Source organism: Heteronotia binoei, chromosome 9, assembly GCF_032191835.1.
Source record: "Heteronotia binoei isolate CCM8104 ecotype False Entrance Well chromosome 9, APGP_CSIRO_Hbin_v1, whole genome shotgun sequence".
Classification (NCBI taxonomy): Eukaryota; Metazoa; Chordata; class Lepidosauria; order Squamata; family Gekkonidae; genus Heteronotia; species Heteronotia binoei.
In genome coordinates, this window is record NC_083231.1 from 50,996,442 (window position 1) to 51,018,848 (window position 22,407).

Genomic DNA, 22,407 nt, shown 5'->3' on the forward strand with positions numbered 1-22,407 from the left:
CAGTAGCCAATAGCAAGTTAATTGGTGGCACCTAATTGGGTGCCCATGACTGACCAATGAACAAGCTTGGTCCAGGGGTACCTGGTTGGACTTTCAGGTTGCAATGGACCAGGGTGAGGCTCCAAAATGGGGGAAAGAATGGGGGAAATTACTGGGTGGAGGTGTGCTTGAGTTTACCAAACTTATCTAAAAAGGTGACAATAGATGGCCAAATTGCTACCTAAGGTAACACCCGGTTTACACAAAGGAACTTGGCTGTGGCTGAAGATGGTCTTCCTCTTGTTCAGTCTTCTTCTTGGCACCAGTCTTTGTCTTGAATTCCGTTAGACAAAGGCTTAAATGGTCTGGCAGGATCCACACCTAAGATAAGCTTGATTGCCTTATGCAGAAGTTGAAGCAGCTGTTGGATATGGAGTCAGGAAAACAAGATGGAAAACAAGATGGATTCTGGTGGTGTTATGTTGGTTCATGGAAACAGGCTGGAAACTGCCTGTACAGTTCATAGTGGCGTGGCTTCTTCACTGCAGCAGCCAAGACTGGGCACACAAGGAGCAGCTGGAGGCTCGTCTGTAGTTCTGGCTAACACCCATCCAGAGATGTAGAATGCTGCTGCAAAGCTGAGGCTTATAGTATCCACATAAGCCTTAGAAACTATGGGCAAAGTCCACTTCTTAAAGCAGATGTGTGCGAGTCAAAACTCCAGGCACCCTGGCAACCATACTGGTGATCACGATGTCCATGTGTATGAAAAGTAGGGGGCTTTTTCTTACAGTGGGGTCACCATAAGTCACATGAGTTGATGGCACTTTGGTACATAACAAGCTTTATGTTGGTTTCTTTTAGCATCTGCCATTTATGCATTATTGTGTTTCTTTTACAGTGTTTCTAATGCTCACCATAGCATCCACTAGAAAAGAAGATCATGTATTTTCCTACCCATACACTAACACAATGCTGTTTTCCTCTGATGCTTTCTTTTGATTTAACTGCTGGGGAATTTGCAGAGTATTATCCTACTGAACAACCAGAGGCCTCCTGCTGCTATTAGGAGGTTTAGCATGGCTATATCTTTCTCATGTCTTTTCAGAGGCTCACAAAATCAACCCAGAGAAACACATTATGAGCTTTTTTCACCCAACCTGAGTTTGGACTTGTGCTGCTCAGACAGCATCCAGATGGGAAGAGACTTTGGAAAAGCACATGTTTGTGATCTGGCAGAAGACTGCTGTCCAAAGAAGTAGGGGAAAGCAAAACCCTACTAGTCTTGTACAAGCCCTTGGGCATGCCTGAAGTGGCCCTCTGAATTGCTACCTAGATCCAAGAAACTGACAAACATAAAAAGCCTAAGTAACATTTAGCTCCAAGGCAGGATTTGCCTTCACACATCAATTCCTCTTTACAGTTACATACAGGAGCCAGAGCACTGTGTTCTGCGAACTAAGATCAGGGGTAAAAGAGAGAGGTCACCACTCCAAGCTCACAGAGCAGATGGCAGCAGGTGACTCGGGTAAAGTGTAGGTAAAGGTGAACAAACCGGATTCACCTGCAGGGAAATGAAGCAAACAGACTATTTATTTATAGAGGCCATAGGAGTCTTCCTGTGTTCATCTTCCATTTTCCCCCAAATATTCCTTTAAAATGGCTGACTTTCTTTCTAGCTTACTATTTAACAGGACACAATTCATTACCATCATAGGTTCAGCACCCATGTGCAGAATAGTCCCAATCAGTGTTCCCTCTAAGCTGAGTTAGTGTGAGCTAGCTCACAGTTTTTTAACCTCCAGCTCACACATTTTTGTCTTAGCTCAGGAACGATGGCCCCAGAACAAACTAATTTATGCAGTAGCTCACAACTTTAATGCCAGTTACTCAAGAAATAGAATTTTTGCTCACAGGACTCTATAGCTTAGACAGAGTATTGGTCACAATTTGTCCATTTCACATTGCACATATGTCCATTGCCAACCTCAAGGTGGGGACTGGAGTTCCCCCAAGATTAAAACTGATCTCCAGACTGTGAAGATCAGCTCCCCTGGAGAAAATAGCATCTTTGGAGGTGCATGTTATGGGATCACATCCCTGCTGAGCTTTGTCACTCACTGTGTAAAGAAGTATTTCCTTTTGTCCATTCTGAATCTACTGCTTCTAGTCTGTGGCTTTCAATATCATATGTTACCTTTGTTACTTTATGGATAAGTGGCTGGGGATGCCCTCATCCTCAAATGCTACCACTACAGTGACCCTGGTGGACCTACCACTTCTGGAGGTGATTGGGGCTCCTCACCAGCATCTGAGGGCTGGGGAGAGGCAGAGCCAGACAGTGGCACTGTGCTTCTCCAGGGTGTTTATGGGGCGTGCTGGCTCAGGCTTGGTGCTGCTGACACCAAGAAAAGGGCAGACTAGCAACACAGAATCCAGGAAAAGAGGCACACCTAAACCAGAGGTGACACCCAGTCCAGCAATGCAGAAAGTCAAGAACCTAAGCAACACTCCATCTGCCAACCTTCAGAGCAGAAGTAATGGGGAACCCAAGTAGCAGCTGGCATCTACTGCAAAGGAGGAGCACCAGCTGATGACACTGACAGCTGAAGCAATGGACTGTGAGATGGGTGGGGAGAGGCATTACCAAACAAAGTGGGCTTCACATAGACCAAGGGCTTGGGGAAAGGAGAAGGACCACAGGGAAGGCAGAAGACAGCAGGAGCAGAGTTGTGTAGCCAGTAAAGGAAGTTGAAAGAAATGGGAGATGTAATCAGTAAGTTCAGGCTTAGTGTTTCCTTGTTCCTTCATAGGGGTGCTAGACCCATTAAGAAGATCTGTCCTGGATGTATGATGGATTTTGATGCATTCCTGTCAGCACTTGGGGATATTCCTACCTCAGTTGCTTACTATTCTGACACTCTCTGGAATAGGGAGATGGCATGGGCTGTTGACACAATCACTCCTAAGCACCCTCTCTCACTGGACAGAGCTAAGCAGTTTTCCTGGTTCACAATGGAGTTAATGGTGATAAAACAACAAGAAGAGAAAAGATTAGATTAGATTTACACCCTGCCCTTCACTCAGTTTCAGAGTGGCCTACAATCTTTTTTCCTCATAAGAGACATCCTGTGATGGGGCTGAGAAAGTTCTTTTGAAAACTGCTCTTGAGAGAACAGCTCTGAGAGAACTGTGGCAGTTCCAAGGTCACCCAGCCGTATGCGAAGGAGAAAGGAATCAAACCTAGTTCTTTCAGATTAGATTCTGTGCTCTTGACCACCACACCAAACTGGCTCTAAATGATAACAGCTAGAGCACCACTGGTAGAAAACTCTGAGTGGGACTGATCAAACGCAGCATTAAACCCAGATTACAACCTATTCTATGACAGTAATCACAGTGAAAAGGCACTATTTATTTGCCACCATTGTGTCAAACATAATCATCCAGTTCAGCTGTTTCATGTGATTTGGGACTTTTACATCATAGCCCCAAGGATCTGGACTCTGACCACACAATGGCCAGCTGTGATCAATTTGCCACTTACTTTGCAGACAAAATTGCTCAGATCCACTCTAGGTTAGATGCCAGTGTGGGTACATGTCCAGATGATGTACCTTCGGCATCTGCTTGTCTGATTTATATAGATACCTTTCAGCATGTGGATTTTGAGGATGTGGACAAGATCTTGCAACAGGTGAGACATACCACCTATGTTCTTGACCCTTGCCTTTCTGGCTAATAAAAGCTGCCAGAAGAGGTAGTGGTAAATACATCATTGAGAGCAGGAGTTGTGCCACCTGTTCTCAAGAAGGCAGTGATTAGACCTGTTCTGAAAAAACAAGTTCCTGTTGAGCAAGGTGCTAGAACAAGTTGTTGCTTCTCAGCTTCAAGGGTTTTTAGAAGAGACCAGGTTTTTTGGATTATTATGGTATGGCTTTAGGCCAGGATGTGGAACAGAGACTGCTTTGGTCGCCTTGCTTGATGACCTCTGTTGAGAACCAGAAAGGAGAAATCTGACTGTTCTAGTTCTGCTGGATCTCTCAGCAGCCTTTGATACTTTTGACAATAGTATCCTACTGATCTGCCTTTTAGCACTGGAACTATGAGGCACCATATTATGGTGGTTTGAGTCCTGTTTGAGGGGTCAGTCTCAAAAGATAGTGTTGGGAGATGCCTGATGTTTCATGGTGGTTGACCTGTGGGGTGCCACAGAGTTCCATCTTATCCCCCTTGATATTTAATATTTATATGAAGTCACTGGGAGAAGTCATCAGGAGGTATAAGCTGTAATGTCACAAAAATGCAGATGATGCTCAGCTTTACCTTTCTTTTCTACCTATTCCATGGGTGCTGTTGATGATCTGAGCTGGTGCTTGGAGTCAGTGATGGGCTGGATGAGAGTGAATAAGCTAACACTTAATCCTGACAAGACAGAGGCTCTCTGGGTTGGTGGAAGGGCAGATCTCCCCTGTCTTGGACAGTGTTTTACTCCCTTAGAAAAGTCAGATTTGCAACTTGGGAGTGCTACTTATCACAGTGGTCACCTTAAATCAGGTGCTTTAAGTGGCTCAGAGTGAGTTTGCCCAGCTCCAGCTCATGCATCAACTGTGTCCATACTTCGGTCAGTCAGATCTAGTCACAGTGATCCATACCTTAGTTAGAGCTAGACTGGATTATTGTAATGTGCTCTACTTGAGGCTACCCTTAAATAATTTTCAGAAGCTGCAACTAGTCAGACTACTGGTTGGAACCAGCTATCAGGAGCATATGTCCTCAGTACTACAACAATTACACTGGCTACCACCCCTGAGCTTAATTCAAGATATTGCTTTTGTCTCTTAAAGCCCTATATGGCTTAGGACCAGAGTAACTGAAAGATCATTTTCTCTCATAGATTCCTGCCTACGAACTATGATCACAGGAAGAGGCCCTCTTGAGTGTTGCACCAATTAAAGACACTAATTTTCTGAGTATACAAGAGAGGGTGTTTTCTGTGTCAGACTCACAATTATGGAACAACCTCACCAGGGAGGTCTGCCTGGCCCCCCCATTGTTAATTGTCAGGAGGCAGCTGAAGAAAATTTTATTTGTGGTGGTGGAAAGTCCATTAAGTCATAGATTTCTCAGGGAGACCCTATAGGGTTTTCAAGACAAGAGATGTACAGGGATGTTGCCTGACTCTGTGTCATGACCCTGATCTTTCTTGGATGTCTCCCATCCAAATACTAAACAGGGCTAACCGTGCTTAGCTTCTGTGATCTGATGAGATCAGTTTTGTTTAGGACTGCATTGTGATTGATTTAGCTTGTATTATTGGCAGTTCTAATTGAAATTTTATGGGTTTTATAATTGTTTTATTGTGTTTTTCATAATGCTTTATTTAAATTGTAAGCAACCTTAAATTCTGCAAGGAAAATAGTAATATTAATAAATTCAGTAACTTTGATCAACACATAGCTAACTGTTTGTATTTGGGAGGAGAGTTTTTTAAAATAGCCTCAGTAATGTTTCTTTTCTCCATTATGACTTTGGCCTCCTCACCAGAAAATGCCCGACAATGGACATGACACAAAGCCAGTCAAACAACTTCCCCAGACCTATTTGAAAAGTTTCATTTCTTAGGTGCCTGTGGGTTTTTTAACACATAAAAGAGCTGGATGGCTTTAAACATACAGACATGAATGGAGCTACAAAAATGAAAAGACTTTGTAAAAGATGACAGAACCCACAGAACTAAAATCCCTTGAACAACATCCTTATGCCTACCGAATGCTGGATTTCTTATTTAAACAAGAAAAAAAATAAACAACTGTATAGTGTTAGGTAATGCAAGGATCATTTTTCAATGGGCTTTTTATTATGATGATGCTTTGGATTCAAGTATTCTTGTTTAAGATGCAGAAATGGATTTGTTCTGATTCATTCACTGTACTCACAGTTTTGAAAGTTTATCTAACAGTTCTGTGAATGTGCTAAATGATGAAGGATGGAAGCCTCACTGTCTGCAGCAGATGAGCAAGGGAGACATCCAAGAAGAATGCAAAGTAGTATACACAGGGCTTTTTTGTAGCATGAACTCCTTTGCATATTAGGCCACACACCCCTGATGTAGCCAATCCTCCAAGAGTTTACAAAGCTCTTAGGCCTACTGTAAGCTCCAGGAGGATTGGCTACATCAGGGGTGTGTAGCCTAATATGCAAAAGAGTTCCTGCTACAAAAAAATCCCTGAGTATACAGATTAGGTAGCAAGAATGGCTCAGGAGGCAGCAGTGGTACTCAGATGTAAGCATTTGTAGCTCAGAATTTATTCATTTTATAGGGGGGAAGCAAAGAAACACTGTGATATTACTGTAACAAATTCCCTTAAATTATGGCTCTTCCAGACACTGGGAACTTTCCAGGTTGTTGGCAGAAAAGCCCCGAACTTGAGTGTCAGTACCATCACAGTGCTGTGATGGAAATCCAAAGAGTTGTCACTGCAAATAATTGCAGCACAGGAAGTGCAAAAATAAAGAGTTAAGTTTAAGCAATAACCAGAATAAAACCTCTCACATATAAAGTATACCAAGCTGTAAAGGCCAGATCAGAATTTAGACTGATTGAAAATGAATGAGGTTGAGAAAAAGGTTCACCTGTAAAGGATCAATAAATTATTTCACTTTTGTTTTCAATTTTTTTTAAAAAAATGAGAGAAAGGAGGACAACTATTGTCTTGTGTTACCTTTCCTGCCACCAGTAACAGAACTGGCATGTTTTCTTTTTCCTTTAAATTATTAGGCAATTCAATCAACTTGCCAAGGCATGTGGTTACTTCTCCTTTTTAAGATCACTGAAAAGATGAAAAACAACCGATTAAACAAAGTCCTACAGGCAGGAAAACAGTCTTCTTTAGCTTTGCAGTATTCATGCTGCTCAGTTTCCACTGAAAATCCAATTCTGCCTGAACTGCAGGAATATGCTACTCAGTGTGTTTTCTCTTGTAAACTTGGAAGAATTTTAGATAAGGTGGTTTACCTTATAATGTCTTTTACTATCTTAATAGACTAAGCTTAATGAATGGAAATCTGGCAAACAGACAACAAGTCTGTCTCAAAGGATGCAATTCTCTTGTCAACTGGATTACCTAACTTCTTCTGTTACTCATGATAATCAGGATGAGTTTTAAAGAAGAGGGGAAATAACTGCTCTCATGTGTTTTCAAACAATGCAATAATTTCTCAGGAGCACTTTATCTTGGGCCAGTTCACTGCCTCCACACATTCATTAAAAAACCAAGGAAATGGGCCTACATACAAGCAAGAAGAAACTTGCATGCAATGGGCACCATGCATATGCATCAAAGAGGTTCTAGAGAGTCAATAAGGAAGCCCATGGTGATGCCTTTCCTCACTATGCATGGAGTCACACTTATTGGGGACCAGTCCTATAATGAGGCCATTTAGGAGTGATGGAACCTGTTCTGTGCCTCTCATCCCAATCTTCACAACTGTCCCTTTCTCATCTCTCTTGCCTCTAAAGCCCCACTTCATCCCCTGACACTATTTCCATCCAGAAGGTGGAGCAGCTAATCCTCCTTGTGGTCTTGCTGCCCAAAGCCATCAAGGGGGACAAGTCCAGAAAGCATTCAGAAAGCCCTATAGAGCATGCATGGCTTGCAGTGCCATTTTAAAGGAGGCTGGTGTGTGTGTGCATGTGTTGGTAAGTATACAATTAACTGCTCCAGCTCCTGGGCAGGGTCTGCAGACCAGCTTCAGGACTATGAACTGAGTAAGCACTGCATGTGAGCAATATAATAAGACATTTCAGTAAATAGGAAATTAGTGTGTTCCTTCCTTTTGGTAAAGCGATTTAAACACCAGGTTATAGGTGTTTAGGTGTTCAGGGATAGCTGGGTATCTGCACAGATTTTCTATCACAAGTACTTGCTGCCTGCAGGTGATGAGTTAACAAGATAGCAATGGTGTTGCACCCTCTGGCGAGCCCTCCACATGCATGTGCTGGACCTGCATAGATCATGCAGCAGGTATGGATGTCAAAGGCACAAACTCCTTGCTTGAAAGCATCAAAGACTGTTGGAACTCTGTTGCGAGAATATTGGACATTGTCAGACAAAACGACCTCAATAGCACAACCAAATGGCGAGCTCTGACAGAACCAGTCAACAGGGTGACCCCGATGCCCTATCTATACCACTTAACAAACAATGAATACAGGAGAATGTTTACTCTTATGAGGTGGGACATTCTCCCTTCAGTGGTGGTGGAGGGGAGATACAAAAAGGTGCCATTCCAAGAACGATTATGTCCCTGCTGCTGCAATGATGGTATCAAATCTCTAGCCATGTCATATTTGACTGTGAGGCTTATAATGATCATCGAGAAGTACTTCCATTTTCCATGGCCATACCTTTTACCAGTAGCCAAAAATTACAACTCCTTAAGAATCTTCTTAGCGATAGAAACCCTGAGGTTACATACAAATTAGCAAAATTTGACTGGCTTGCCACAAGAATAAGGAAAACTCTTAATGATTCAGTCAGGAAATGGCTTTGCCAATCTGTTAGCTGTAACTGCCATGTTTTGTTATATTTCTAGTTTTATAACAGTATTTTCTGCATTTTATATATGATTTTATGGACAATCACTTTTAATTTTGTATGATTTTACTGCTTTAAATGCAGCTTAGGCTGTGAATAGATAATTTATTTATTAAGGGAAGAAACAAAGAGGTCTAGACAGGGTTTTTAGTTCATCCTTGGTTTTAACACTAATTTTACATCTTCAGTGTCAGTGTCTTAAAGTCTTTATTCGTATTTTATGTATATTTTAGGTGGTATCATTTTTTAGTGTATAATAATTATTGTATATTTATATTACCTTTTATTGGTTATGAATTGGACTTTTATGAATTGTTTGCTGGTCTATGACTGTTATAAATAAATAAAAAAAAATTGCAACTCTGTTGTTAATGGCTTGGACCCTATTCCCACTTTCCCCTGATGCTGTCCATTTTCCTGTTTTAACATCACTTATTCTTGAAGTTCATAGGTAACACATTCTCTATTCCATATTTCTAATCCTACTCTTCAGATAGGTTGCCAGGAATTACAACTGCTCTTTGACTATAGAGATTAATTCCCCTGGACGAAATGGCAGCTTCAGAGGGCAGACTCTGTAGTAAAGCAACAGATGACTTTTCCCCAGGTACTGCCCCCAAATCTTTAAATGACAATGGCAACACAACCTTCAGATAATTCAAAAATGCCACTTCAACCACTCCCTCAACAGAGATGCATGGAGTCTGGGGGTGGCCTGCAGAGGGGAGTTGTTGGGCATTGCTGCACAAATGTGTATGAGTGCATGACATGAGGGGAAGGCAGTCAAAGGCAAGCTGGCTCCTCAGTGACAATACTAGTGTGGGCAAATGGGTTAAATTGTACAAATAGAGCTTAGGTGAGCATCCTGAAGGACCAGTTGAAAGAAAAAGGGTCAGTTCTACAGTTCTGCTGACAAGAAACATGAGACAACGTTGCCTTCATAAGAACTAGGACAAAGACCCCTGGAAGATTCCTATTATCCTTGACACAAAGACTTCACAGATAGGCAGAAGGAACATGGCACACCTCCCTCAAGCACCAGAAAGTGCTTACAAGGAGGAACCCAGGCAGCATACAATTTGACAGCTCAGCTTGTGCAGATTACAGGAATGTAAAGACAGAGGAGGTCTGAATCTTCTAGATCCCATTGTAGCTAGAGATTCCCTCCCACATTCAAACAGAGAACCTGAACTTGACATTTTTTTGCAGCTACACCTGTACAAAATGTTTAGCACAGAGTGCTCCTGGATTTATCTTATTAAAGGCTGATTAACAACCTTTAATTCTGATGATACAGAAGAATAAGGGGGTGAGTATGGTTCTTTGAGTGTAACCAGCAAACCAGACAGAACACCTGCAGAAACTTTATCTTTTACTGAGATAAGAAATTAGTTTCTTCAGTGAGCTAGACAGAGCAAAATACAAGCACAGAAAAGTTAACCCTACAATTACTGTGAGAATAAATGTGAAAACTATCAAAGAACCTAGCATTGCTTTTTAACTAGTAATAATTTTAAAAAGCAAATCAGGTTCCAGCTGTTTGTCTCACTGCTTTTAGGGATAAAGAAAAATCTCACGTTACCTACCAAGTAATCTCATATATTCTTCTGAGACTCCCATCCAGAGAAATATGATTTGTTTGTAACAAGATTGCATTACTATAGAGGAATATCCATTCTTATTTCTAAATCTTGCCCATCATAATCATATGATATTATTTAGATAATGAATTGTTTCATAACTAATAAAAGATAAGCAACATGAGTGCTAATTAGCTAACATAATGTGATATTATCTTGATAACTGATCGATTCTTAACTAGATAAGCAGGTGCATATGAGATACATCTGATAAAGCAATAGAAGGCCAACCTTTGGCCTACTTTTTCTGTAACTAGTTCAACTAACTGTGTAAGATGAAAACCACTTGAAGTAAACAGAGTTCGTGGGCAGTGCTTGAGGTCTTGACAAGTTTGCAAACTCAGTAAGAACATGCTTAGTGATATCATAGCTACCACTACACCATCAGTAGCTTACACTGTAATTATGTATGAACTGAGTTTTGTCTTTAGATGCTGCAGATTCATATATCACTGTAAACAATTTTTTTAAAAAATTTCCCTTCATTATTCCAACTATTGGTGTTGGCTCCCCTTATTCCATGACCATCTGTAACATGTCTGTTTCTTTAGCAAAGCACTTTCAAAACACATTGCCAATTATCTCTGTAAACTTTTGCTAGTATAGTAGAAATTTTTCATAATGCTACCAAATTATCATAAAAGTTGCTGGCTTTTAAAAGACCTATATTCAGCACTTTTCATTGACTTAAGTTATATATCTTTTGAAATTATATGGTGTCATGTGTCACTGAAATGAAATTTGTACAGTTTTTCCTTCAGGATTATGCATACCAACTTCAGGGGAAAGCTGTGTCAAAACCATTCCATTCATCATCTGAGAGAAATATTCAATTTCTTATCTCTTTTAGTCTATTATGGGTGGGTTGCTAAGAAATCTTGCTTCACAAGCTCCTTCTTTACCTTTACTATCTTTCATGAAACAAAACCTTCTCACCACTTGGTTATAGCCCTTCTGGTGCTTGTTTCTAGATTAATGGGATAACTATTATTTATTTGAAAAATATCAGTAGAAAGATTATCTTGTGCACCTTGGTTATTTGAAAGCCACAGTGGTGTAGTGGTTAAGAGAGGGCAGACTCTATTGTGGAGAACTGGGCTTGATTCCCAACTCCTCCACATAAAGCCTGCTGGGTGACCTTGGGCCAGTCATAGTTCTTGCAGAACTCTCTCAGCCCCACCTACCTCACAAGGTGACTGTTGTAGGGAAAGGAAGGGAAGGAGATTGTAAGCTACTTTGAGACTCCTTAGGGCAGAAAAAAGCAGGATATAAAAACCAGCTCCACTTCTTTTATTACCTATGTGACAGTATCTGATCATAAATCTTCTCAAACGGTACAAATTTTCCAAATGTAGATGTCTCAAGTTTGAGTTTGTAACTTAACCATTATGAAATGTTGGTGTTAATAGTGAGAGAGTATTTTTTCAGATGTACATCGGAAAACAGAATATATAGGAAATATTTCTGTTTGTTTTCTCTATTGCAAATATATTGGAATCCACAAACACTCTCTAGCTATTGTCAAAGATAACTCCCACCACTGTGCTAAAGTGTTTTAATTCTGCTATGTAAACAAAACTCACAGCATACAAAATTGGATGTATTATAATCTTTGACACTCAGTCTTTCTAAAGGTAACACCAGGGAAATGACAGTCATGATGTTTTTGTTTAATCAGAATTTTTATAACAGGGGGCTTCCAGTGGAAATGTAATGGTAAACTGACATCTCCATGGGGAGTGAGGAAAACACAGCTAATTACTGACTAGGAGGGCTTTCTGGTCAGCAAAATCTCCCTAGATTAAAAGGGAGATCAAAGAGATAAACCATGGGTGATTTCAGACTGGCACTTCGGACCGACTCAGAGACAACTCTGAAAGTGATTTAAAAAATCCTTCCACACACAAACATCTGCCACCCATCCTTGTCCCATACTCACCCCATCCTCCATCCTCTGCAGTGTGACTCAAAAAGCTACCACTTCCAAAGTGGTAGCAAATATATGTGCTGCATGCCAGTCGCCTCCTTGGCATCTGGAAGCAGAAGGGCGCAAGCGAGGTGCCTTGGTGGTGTGAAACTGCCAAGCCACCCCAAATCACATCTGACTTTTAAAAACAAAAACTGTTCAATGCACATGAGTGCATGTGTGTGTATCCATACAACTACTGAAAATGTATGGGGTGTAATGGGAATGGTGCGCAACAGCCATCTGAATATGCCCATGTCACCCCATGGACGGGATGGGGAAGGCTTGTGGGGGAGCTTGTGGAAGCTTCAGGACGGTTCTTTTTGAGCTGTCCTGATTTGGGATGCCTCCCATCCACCCCAAAATGCCCATCTGTTATCACCCCATGTGTACATATTTAGTGTTGCTTGGGCACTTTCTGTTGAAGCAGAGGCTCTATAAACAACTCCTGAGTAGAGTGATTTGAGGTGTTGAAATTACAGCCTTGCTCCCAGCTGCATTTGGAATCCTGATAAGGACTAAAGCCTGACCACCTCTGCTTCTTAAGATTTATGGACATCATTATCTACAGCTAAAGAGAGATTTTCTTGGAGACAAAAAAAGACAACCCCTGTTAAGATAACCTCTTTCCTGGGATTATCTGAATCAGGAAAGCTGTATGGTGAGTGTAATGATTTTGAACTTATATCGCTGTGTTCCTTTAATTGTTAGTAAGTTGCAGTTGAGAAAGAGTGTGTCAGGTGATTGATTGGTGATTGAGTGCGGACGGAGCTAAGAGGTGGGTGTGGAGAGAGAGAGAAGTCAGTCAGCAGTTAACTCTCAGCCTCAGAGCATCTGCAGTTCTGAGTGTCAGGCATGGTCAAAAAGCAGTCTGTGGAGTCTGAAACCATTGTCTTCATAGTAATGTACAGCATAGTAATGGCTGAACTTTAAGACTGCTTTACTGGGCCAATGGGGCCAACTATATACAGTTCAAGGTTCCTTCTATAGAACGCCATTAGATCATTTAAACCAGTAGGGGGCCCATGATTGGAGCAGGGCAGCAGGGATTTGGATCCTCCTGCCTATTGTTCCTGAGTCCCCAAGCTCCGACCTAAGGCTCCAATGAGCCATGCAGGAACCTGGTTAATAGCAACATTAGTCCACATACACAACAAAACCCAATTAGTGCTGTGAAAGACATTAAAATTTCTAAAGAAGAGATTGATAATATTAAGAGAATGCATTAGAAGCTAAAGAGAGTCAAAGTGTTATTTAGAAGCTAAAGAGTGTCAAAGCATTATAAGAGTGTGAGAGGAAGAAAGAATTGAGAGTGAGGAGTGATGGTAAAGTATTCCTATGACCTCCCCCCCCCCCCAGATGCTAGGTATCTTTCTACTGAAAACAAAATTTAAAACTGTTTCTCCAGCAGACCTGATAAGTGTCTGGTCTTTAAGGTCAGAAAAAAGGGATGCCACGTCTCCTTCATGAAGCCTCTGGGGACTATGTTCCAGCCCTAAGGTTACTTGTGTTAAACAACTTCCCTGGAAAGCCATGGTAAACCATATTATATATGCCATGAATCAATATGAAGCCATTGCAACTAAACAACATAAAATCATTGTCAGAAACATTATCTTGACAATATATAAGTAAGGAAAATTTTATAATCAAAATGATATTTGTTGAAGAGAAAATTGGAAGCCTTTTATGTCTCCCTTCCCTTTTTTCCATCTTCTTTTTGCTTGTTTCTATTTTTCATGTTGTATTCCACTGATGCTTATGTATGGTTTTAAGTTTTTTCTATATCTCCTAGTTTTATTTATCTAATAAAATTAAATTTTTTGCCTAAGAAGAAGTTTTAGAACAGGGCAAGATAAAGATATTATTTTGCATGACCTCCAATACCACACAGATCTATTGAAGTTCTCACTTTTTGTTGAATGCAAATATGTATCTCCCATGCCTTTCACCATAAAGGACATCAATCATTATTATTAGCCCAAAGCATCTACAATTGATGTCCCAATAAAATGTTTGCTATTTGAATACACTTAAACAATACTAGATGCCATCAGCCAGTGAAGAAGACTTCTGTTTATGACTCCTTGAAAATGGAATTATTAGCCTCTAGATCTGAATGCTCAGCCAAGCAGCTGTTATGCAGATAGGCTCTAGAAGCTGTTGAAATGGAAATATTTCTAACTTTTATATCACCATCCTTTACCTTTATAGTCTGTTATTTTCCAGATTGATAGTTGAGGGTTTTATTTCTTTCTTTGAAAAAACCAAAAACCATACACATGTATTTCCCTCTACCAGGTCTGTTTCATAGGTTTTCAAAGACAGAAACAACAATTTGATTTGTACAACTCTTAAATTTATTTTAATTTTATTGCATGGCCAGAACAACTGCTTTCATTATTCCTATTTTCTTTGGTAAATCTCCTTTTTTTGCCATTTTCTATATTGCAATGTCAGTTTTACATCATATGCCATTCTTCATTTTTACGACACTTGAAAAAATAAGCATCCATTTAAATCTATCCAATGTTTTTAACACAGTAAGGAGAAAAGTTTGTCCTGGGTGTGAGAAACCATCAAAGAAACTTGAACTTGCATTGTCATTTCATTCAACCAGCATTGTCAAGTCAGTAACCTCTCTCTTTGAGAATCCTGGACATTATCACCAACAGTGTGTGTGTGTGTGTGTGATTGTTCAAACTGATCTGTCATAGATACTTTCATAGACAGCTTCCAATCTATCATCTAGATTTGCTTTGCACCCTCATACCATATAGCCAGGTAATCTAGTAGCTCCACAGACCCTTGAAGGTGAAATACTCTTCTAGGACTCCAGTCTGCCAGCCTCTTCCCACAAGTATTCTATTGGGCAAAGGTCTGGGCAGCTGTACTGTTCCCCCAGCAGAGATTGACTGTCCTGCCAACTTTCTTCCTTTGCTCCTATTCCATATTTGGGGGGAGGGGAATCTGTTTTGCTTTATATTAAAAAGTTTCTAATCTCAGCATCTCTTGGACTTGCCTGAGATCTGGCCTTGTGTCCTTCTAATGGGAGGGATTACTTTGTCATTGTGCCATCCAGCATGGTGTTGTGTCAGTTCCAGCCCACTGCAGACAGTTCTTATTATAACAACTAGGGGCATGCATGAGCTAGGAAAACACAGTTCAGTTCAAAGTTTGTGACTTGCTTGGTTTGCGAACCATGGACTGTCACTAACTTTTTGAGATTAAATGAACCACTTCAGCCTGGGCCATGTCCAATTTGCCAAAGATTTTAGCTCCTGCCAGTGATTTCAAAATGTGGCTGACCACCGGGACTGGGTAGGCATCCTGTAGTGCCCTGTTAATGGTGCATTTATAGTCCACGCAGATGCAGATGCGGCATTTGGGCTTTAGTGGGGTGACTATGAGTGTCTCCCAACATGCATTGGCGACTGGCCCTAAGACCTCTTGCAGTATGAGACAGTCTAACTCCTCTTTTATCTTAGGCTTCAAGGCAAAAGGGACATGCTGGACTTTCAGCCATATGGGCTGCACATTGGGGTTAAGCTACAGCACTACTGGGGGACGTATAAGTCCCTAGGGTCCCGTCGAACATGGATAGGAACTCCCTGCAAATTTGCTGAAAGTTCACGCTTGTGAAGGTCTGGTAAATTTCTGTCACCCAGATTCTTAAGGGATCAAACCAAGCCCGGCCTAAAAAGCTACAAAGATCCCCATCCACCACTAGCAAGGGTAGAGTTCCTGAGAACTGTCTGTAATTTACCCAGAAAAACCTGGCCTCTAGTACGGCAACCTCCCATTTCTGGAAGTCTCGAATGATGACCAGGGACGGGTGCACCTGTTGTCCCCCCCCAGGCATAGTTGTCTGAGGGTTCAGGCCTAGATGATGGTACAGGTGGTCCCTGAGTCTATTTCCATTTTGCATGGAGCACCCTCTATAAGGACTGTGGTTTTAAATTTTTCCGGGGAGGGCATAGAAAGTTGACATACCTGGCCGGTCATTGCTGTGAGGGAGTGCAGTTCCTTGACAATGGCAACCTCATGGTGCTGGCCATTTTGTCACTTTGTTGCTCCCCCTGATGAGTTGATTTGGCATGGCAAACTCATGCCAGATTGCCCAACATTTTTTTACTGGTGGAAGATGGTTTTCTGGAATTTGTAGGAGTGGCACTCATGGGGCTCTCTGCAGCTGGCACACTCTCGGACAGGTGCTGTTTCAGTGGCATGTTGCGGCAGGCAATCCAGGGTCGCATGGTGAAGCTTGAGGGCATCGTCACTATTGACATCCTCAGAGGCAGAGGCGGCATTTAGCTTCTCCTTGTACGTGGCCTCCTCGAGCATGGTGGGAAAGATGGGGCCCTCTGTCAACCTCAAGGTGCCATGCCACAGATGCTGAGCAGGAACAACTTCTGCTGGTCTTCATTGGTGATCTTGTAGTACCGAATGAAGTAGTTCAGCCACTTCTCTCAGGTGTGGTTGCTGGGGAACTGCTGTTTGTTTGGTTTGAGTGGGCTGAAGGTGATTGTTGCTGATTGACTAGGAGTGGCTGTGTTCCTTTCAAGAACTTATAAGTTATTATTGAAATGGTCTATAAAAGATGAAGTAGTTAAATCTCAAATAATAAAATGGGTGATAAATATGAATAGGGAAATACAGGTGGAGTCATGGGAATACTTATGGAAGAACTCTATGAAAATATCGACATGTTATAACATTAAAGAAAATTGTTTTAAAATGTTATATAGGTGGTATATGACACTTAATAAACTGGCAAAAATGAACAATCAGGTGTCAGACAGATGTTGGAAATGCAAAAAACAAGAAGGATCTTTCTACCATATGTGATGGACTTGTGGAAAGGCAAAACTTTTTTGGCAAATGATTCAGCAAGAGATTTCAAAAAATTTGGGTTATAATATCAAGAAGGCACCGGACATTTTTCTGTTGGGATTACAAATGGAAACATTTCCAAAACAAGACAGAACGATAATTTGGTATATGCTTTCAGCTGTTCGGACATTATATGCACAGATGTGGAAGCACGACAAGATACCAGAAAAGTGGGAATGGACCTTAAAAGTTATGCATTGGAGTGAAATGGACAAACTTACAAGAATCTTAAAAGATCATGACTTAAAGAAGTTTAAAAATGAGTGGGGAAAATTTAAAAAAATATGTTGAAAAACAATGGAATGTTAAAGGATATTTGGCAATATTTGACATTGATTAAACTCTAAAGGAACGTTAAATGAACTATAGCTGAAAAGCGAGACTATTGGAATATATTTTTCATTCTTTTGATAATGACTAAAGGATTACTATGAAGATGGAGTACAATTATAATTTATGTTTTTTTCTTTCTTTTTCTCTTTTTGCTTTATGATGCTTTTCTTTCTTTTTTTAATGAAGATTCTTAAATAGATAAAATTGATTACCTTTTTTTAAAGCAATTTAAAATACACTGCCGGGGGTCACCAAAAGGTGGGGAGGGTGGAGAAAATCTAATATATATGCATGAATTTTTAATAAATGATAAGTGTTATTACAATATATTACAGTATAATAAATTGTTTTACACACGAGTGGCTGTGTTCCTGGGGCAGGCTGAGGCCCCACCATCTTTGTATTATTCAGCTGTGCCTTGCCAGAGGCACGAACGTTTGGCACGAGTCAAAGGGCAAGAGCTAAAGGGTTCTTGGCCTGTGACTCTTAGCTTGGGGGCTCTGTAAGGACCAGGAACCCAGATCCCTATTTTCCTTGTGTTCCCAAAAAGGTAAGTAGACCCTCCAGAAGGAGAGCCACATAAACAAACAGGATTTAAAGGGGACTGTATATTTTTTTACAGTCCAAACCCTTGGAGAAGCTTGGAGGCTATTTAAAACTACAATCCAAAAAGCTAAGATAAAATATATACCACAAGTTAGGAAAGGCACAAACAGGTATAAGAAAAGGCCTGCATGGTTAACAAACAAAGTAATGGAAGCTGTAAAGGTAAGAAGGACTCCTTTAAATGGTGGAAAGCTAGTTAAGTGAGATTAATAAAAGGGAACACAGGCTGTGGCAAATCAAATGCAAGATTGTGATCAGGCAGGCAAATAGGGACTATGAGGAGCATACTGCAAAAAACATAAAGACGAACAATAAAAATTTCTTCAAATATATTAGAAGCAGGAAACCAGCCAGGGAGGCAGTGGGGCTCTTGGATGACCAAGGGGTAAAAGGATTACTGAAGGAGGATAGGGAAATGGCTGAGATGCTGAATGCATTTTTTTTGCCTCAGTTTTCACTGTGGAAGATGAGAAGCATTTGCCCGCTCCAGAACCGCTAATTTTGGAAGGGGTGTTGAAAGACCTGAGTCAGATTGAGGTGACAAGAGAGAAGGTCCTACAACTGATAGACGAATTCAAAATTAATAAGTCACAGATGGCATACATCCAAGAGTTCTGAAAGAACTCAAAGTTGAACTTGTGGATCTTCTGACAAAAATATGTAATCTTTCATTGAAATCTGCCTCCATTCCTGAGGACTGGAAGGTAGCAAATGTCACCCCCATCTTTAAAAAGGGTTCCAGAGGAGATCCAGGAAAATACAGGCCAGTCAGTCTGACTTCAATACCGGGAAAGTTGGTAGAAACCATTATCAAGGACAGAATGAGTAGGCACATTGATGAACACAAGTTATTGAGGAAGACTCAGCATGGGTTCTGTAAGGGAAGATCTTGCCTCACTAACCTGTTAGAGTTCTTTGAGGGGGTGAACAAACATGGGGACAAAGGGGACCCAATAGATGTTGTTTAACTTGACTTCCAGAAAGCTTTTGATAAAGTTCCTCATCAAAGACTCCTTAGTAAGCTCGAGAGTCATGGAGTAAAAGGACAGGTCCTCTTGTGGATCAAAAAACTGGCTAATTAATAGGAAGCAGAGAGTGAGTATAAATGGGCAGTCTTCGCAGTGGAGGACGGTAAGCAGTGGGGTGCCGCAGGGCTCGGTACTGGGTCCCATGCTCTTTAACTTGTTCATTAATGATCTGGAGTTGGGAGTAAGCAGTGAAGTGGCCAAGTTTGCAGATGACACTAAATTGTTCAGGGTGGTGAGAACCAGAGAGGATTGTGAGGTACTCCAAAGGAATCTGTTGTGGCTGGGTGAGTGGGCATCAACATGGCAGATGAGATTCAATGTGGCCAAGTGCAAAGTAATGCACATTGGGACCAAGAATCCCAGCTACAAATACAAGTTGATGGATTGTGAACTAGCAGAGGCTGACCAAGAGAGAGATCTTGGGATCGTGGTAGATAACTCACAGAAAATGTCAAGACAGTGTGCGATTGCAATAAAAAAGGCTAACTCCATGCTGGGAATTCAAAGGAGGGAATTGAAAACAAATTAGCCAGTATCATAATGTCCCTGTATAAATCGATGGTGCGGTCTCATTTGGAATACTGTATACAATTCTGGTCACCGCACCTTAAAAAGGATATTATAGCATTGGGAAAAGTGCAGAAAAGGGCAACTAGAGTGATTAAAGGTTTGGAACACTTTCCCTATGAAGAAAGGTTAAGCTTGGGGTTCTTTAGCTTGTAGAAACGTCGACTGTGGGGTGACATGATAGGGGTATACAAGATTATGCATGGGATGGAGAAAGTAGAGAAAGAAGTACTTTTCTTCCTTTCTCACAATACAAGAACTTGTGGGCATTCAATGAAATTGCTGAGCAGTCGGGTTAAAACGGATAAAAGGAAGTACTTCTTCACCCAAAGTATGATTAACATGTGGAATTCACTGCCACAGGAGGTGGTGGCGGCTACAAGCATAGCCAGCTTTAAGAGGGGATTGGATAAAAATATGGAGCAAAGGTCCATCAGTGGCTATTAGCCACAGTGTGTGTGTGTGTGTGTGTGTGTATAATGTGTGTGTGACACATATTGGTCACTGTGTGACACAGAGTGTTGGACTGGATGGGCCATTGGCCTGATCCAACATGGCTTCTCTTATGTTCTTATGCTATTATATTCTTATGTCCCCAGTCTTCGGGGTGGTCTGGGTTGAACTCCAGGATGTATCTGTGCAATCTGGGAGTGGCGGTGGTGGTTTGGCAGTGGTGCTGGAGCTCAGTGCGCTGGACGATGCCTGTTGGTCCTGGGCTTCATTCATCTTGATCCCACCTTTGTCACCACTATAATATAGTGGGCTCAATGCAAGGAAGAGGCGAGATGGAAGTGATAATAGTTCTTTATTTCAGTACAGTGTAGTATAGGGCTGCACTCTGAGACTGGCTAACTGGGCTCACAGAGCCAACTAAATACAACTCAGGGTTACCATGCAAGCATGTTATTGGATCATTCAAACCAGCAAGGGGCCTGTGATTGGAGCAGGGTAGCAGGGATTTGGATCCTGCTGCCTATTGTTCCCAAGTCACCAAGCTCAGTCCTTATGGCTCCAATTCGGCCCCCACCCAGCCGAGTAGCCAATCGGCCGCTAAGGCTGGGGCCGTCCATTGCCCCCCTGGAAGGATGGGAGGCAGTGGACTCTTCCTGAAGGGCGTGGGCGAGGTCGGCCTTATTAGGCTGGACCCGCTCCCGGTGGTGCAGTTTCGAAGCTGCGTTTGGCCTGCCTGCCCGCCATTCAGTGCAGGCAAAGGCTGGTCGCCGGTTTGAGAGGGGCCAGATAGGAATTTTTCGCCTCAAAACATATTGGCCTGTTTGGGAGTGTTTTTGCCTACCTTGTACTGTTGTAGATGGGCGCTGGCAATTGGTTTGGGCAGTGCCTTAAATAGGTTGTCACTGGCCATTTTCTGTTGGAACATGTTTTGTGAGGGATTGGTGAGCTTTCGTGGCACTGCACCATTGTGCTGAGTGGCTCCCTGGGGTGACTGTTAAGCTGTACGGCCCAAGGTTGGCCCCAGGGAGCTTGGGGATCCCGTCACATGGTGAGTTGTCCACATCCCAGGCTGTATGGCTTGGGGGGAGGGTGGAGCTCAGGTGAATGGGATCTCGTGGCCTGGCCGGCCAGATCTGAGCCATTCAGTTGGCTCACACTCGGGGCTTAGGGGTTTGCCCTGTTTTCAGGTTGAGGAGGTGGTCTGGTGATTAACCCCTGGCTTTTCTTGTCCCCATCTTTTGGCCCTTGCTGTTAAGTTAATAAAGTGGTTTTTTAATACCATATCTTTGTCTGTCTCATTATTCCAACTGGGAAGGCAATGAGCCCGACAGGAACACTCAAGTAAGTCTTCCTTTGGTCCGCGTACACAACAGCTACTTTCTGGCATTTGGCTGGGAGGGGCCAAGGAGGGGAATTCTTGAAGCGGGAGCAGCAAGAGAGAGTTGTGATGTGGAAGGGAAGGATGTTTTTCCCCCCGTTACTGCTGTCAGAGTCCTCCTCTCCAAAGAGCATTAGCAACTTTGATCTGTGTGAGACCAATTCTGTTAGAGGTTTGGTCCCTGGGCTGTCATGAACCCAAAATTAAACTGCCTTTTTTCAGCCTGTGCCCATCCCTTTTGTTAAGCATTTGCAAAGCTTGTTTATCAAATTCTTGTTTATAATGAGAGCTAGAGTGTTTGTTCTTTTAAACAAAATTCCTAGAGGAATTCTGAGACTCCAAAATGGAAAGTACACTGGTAAGAAAAATCATTCTTTGCTAGCTTGTTGAGTTTTTCTCTCTATTGTATCAGAATCAGCAGTTAGTTATTTCTGTGGTTAAAGACAAACAGGGTGTCTTCAGTATTTCGGGGGAAAAGTCTAGTGAAGGAATGCAATGCAGTTGACAAAAAGGGAGTCTGTTTACAGACGCTACCAGAGTTCTCAAAGAACTTTTAGACCCCAAGAAACATATGCACACACACACTGAGCTGAGCGTTCCCATCATTAATCAGGCTACTGGTGCCTCTTGGTAATAACAAGCTGTAAATCTGTCCCTCTGGTTATTCTTCAGTCTCTCAAATGACAGGTTTGACTGACATGTGTAACAGCTTCTCCTCCTCACTCATGGACACTGCTTTAGTCTCCTGACCTGAGCACTCTATTTTTGGCTTCCTTAATCCTAATTTCCATTTCCCTCCATCTGCCTTAAAATGGGGATTTGTTGCACTAACTGTTGGCCAGTGATTTTTGCAAAGAGAGTAAAAAGTACCTCTTGCTCAGTAAACGCATGAAAAACCTGGCTCTTCAAGTGGGCTATAACTAGCTTGGCTGCAGATGTTCTACATAACTGCACCAATGGCAAA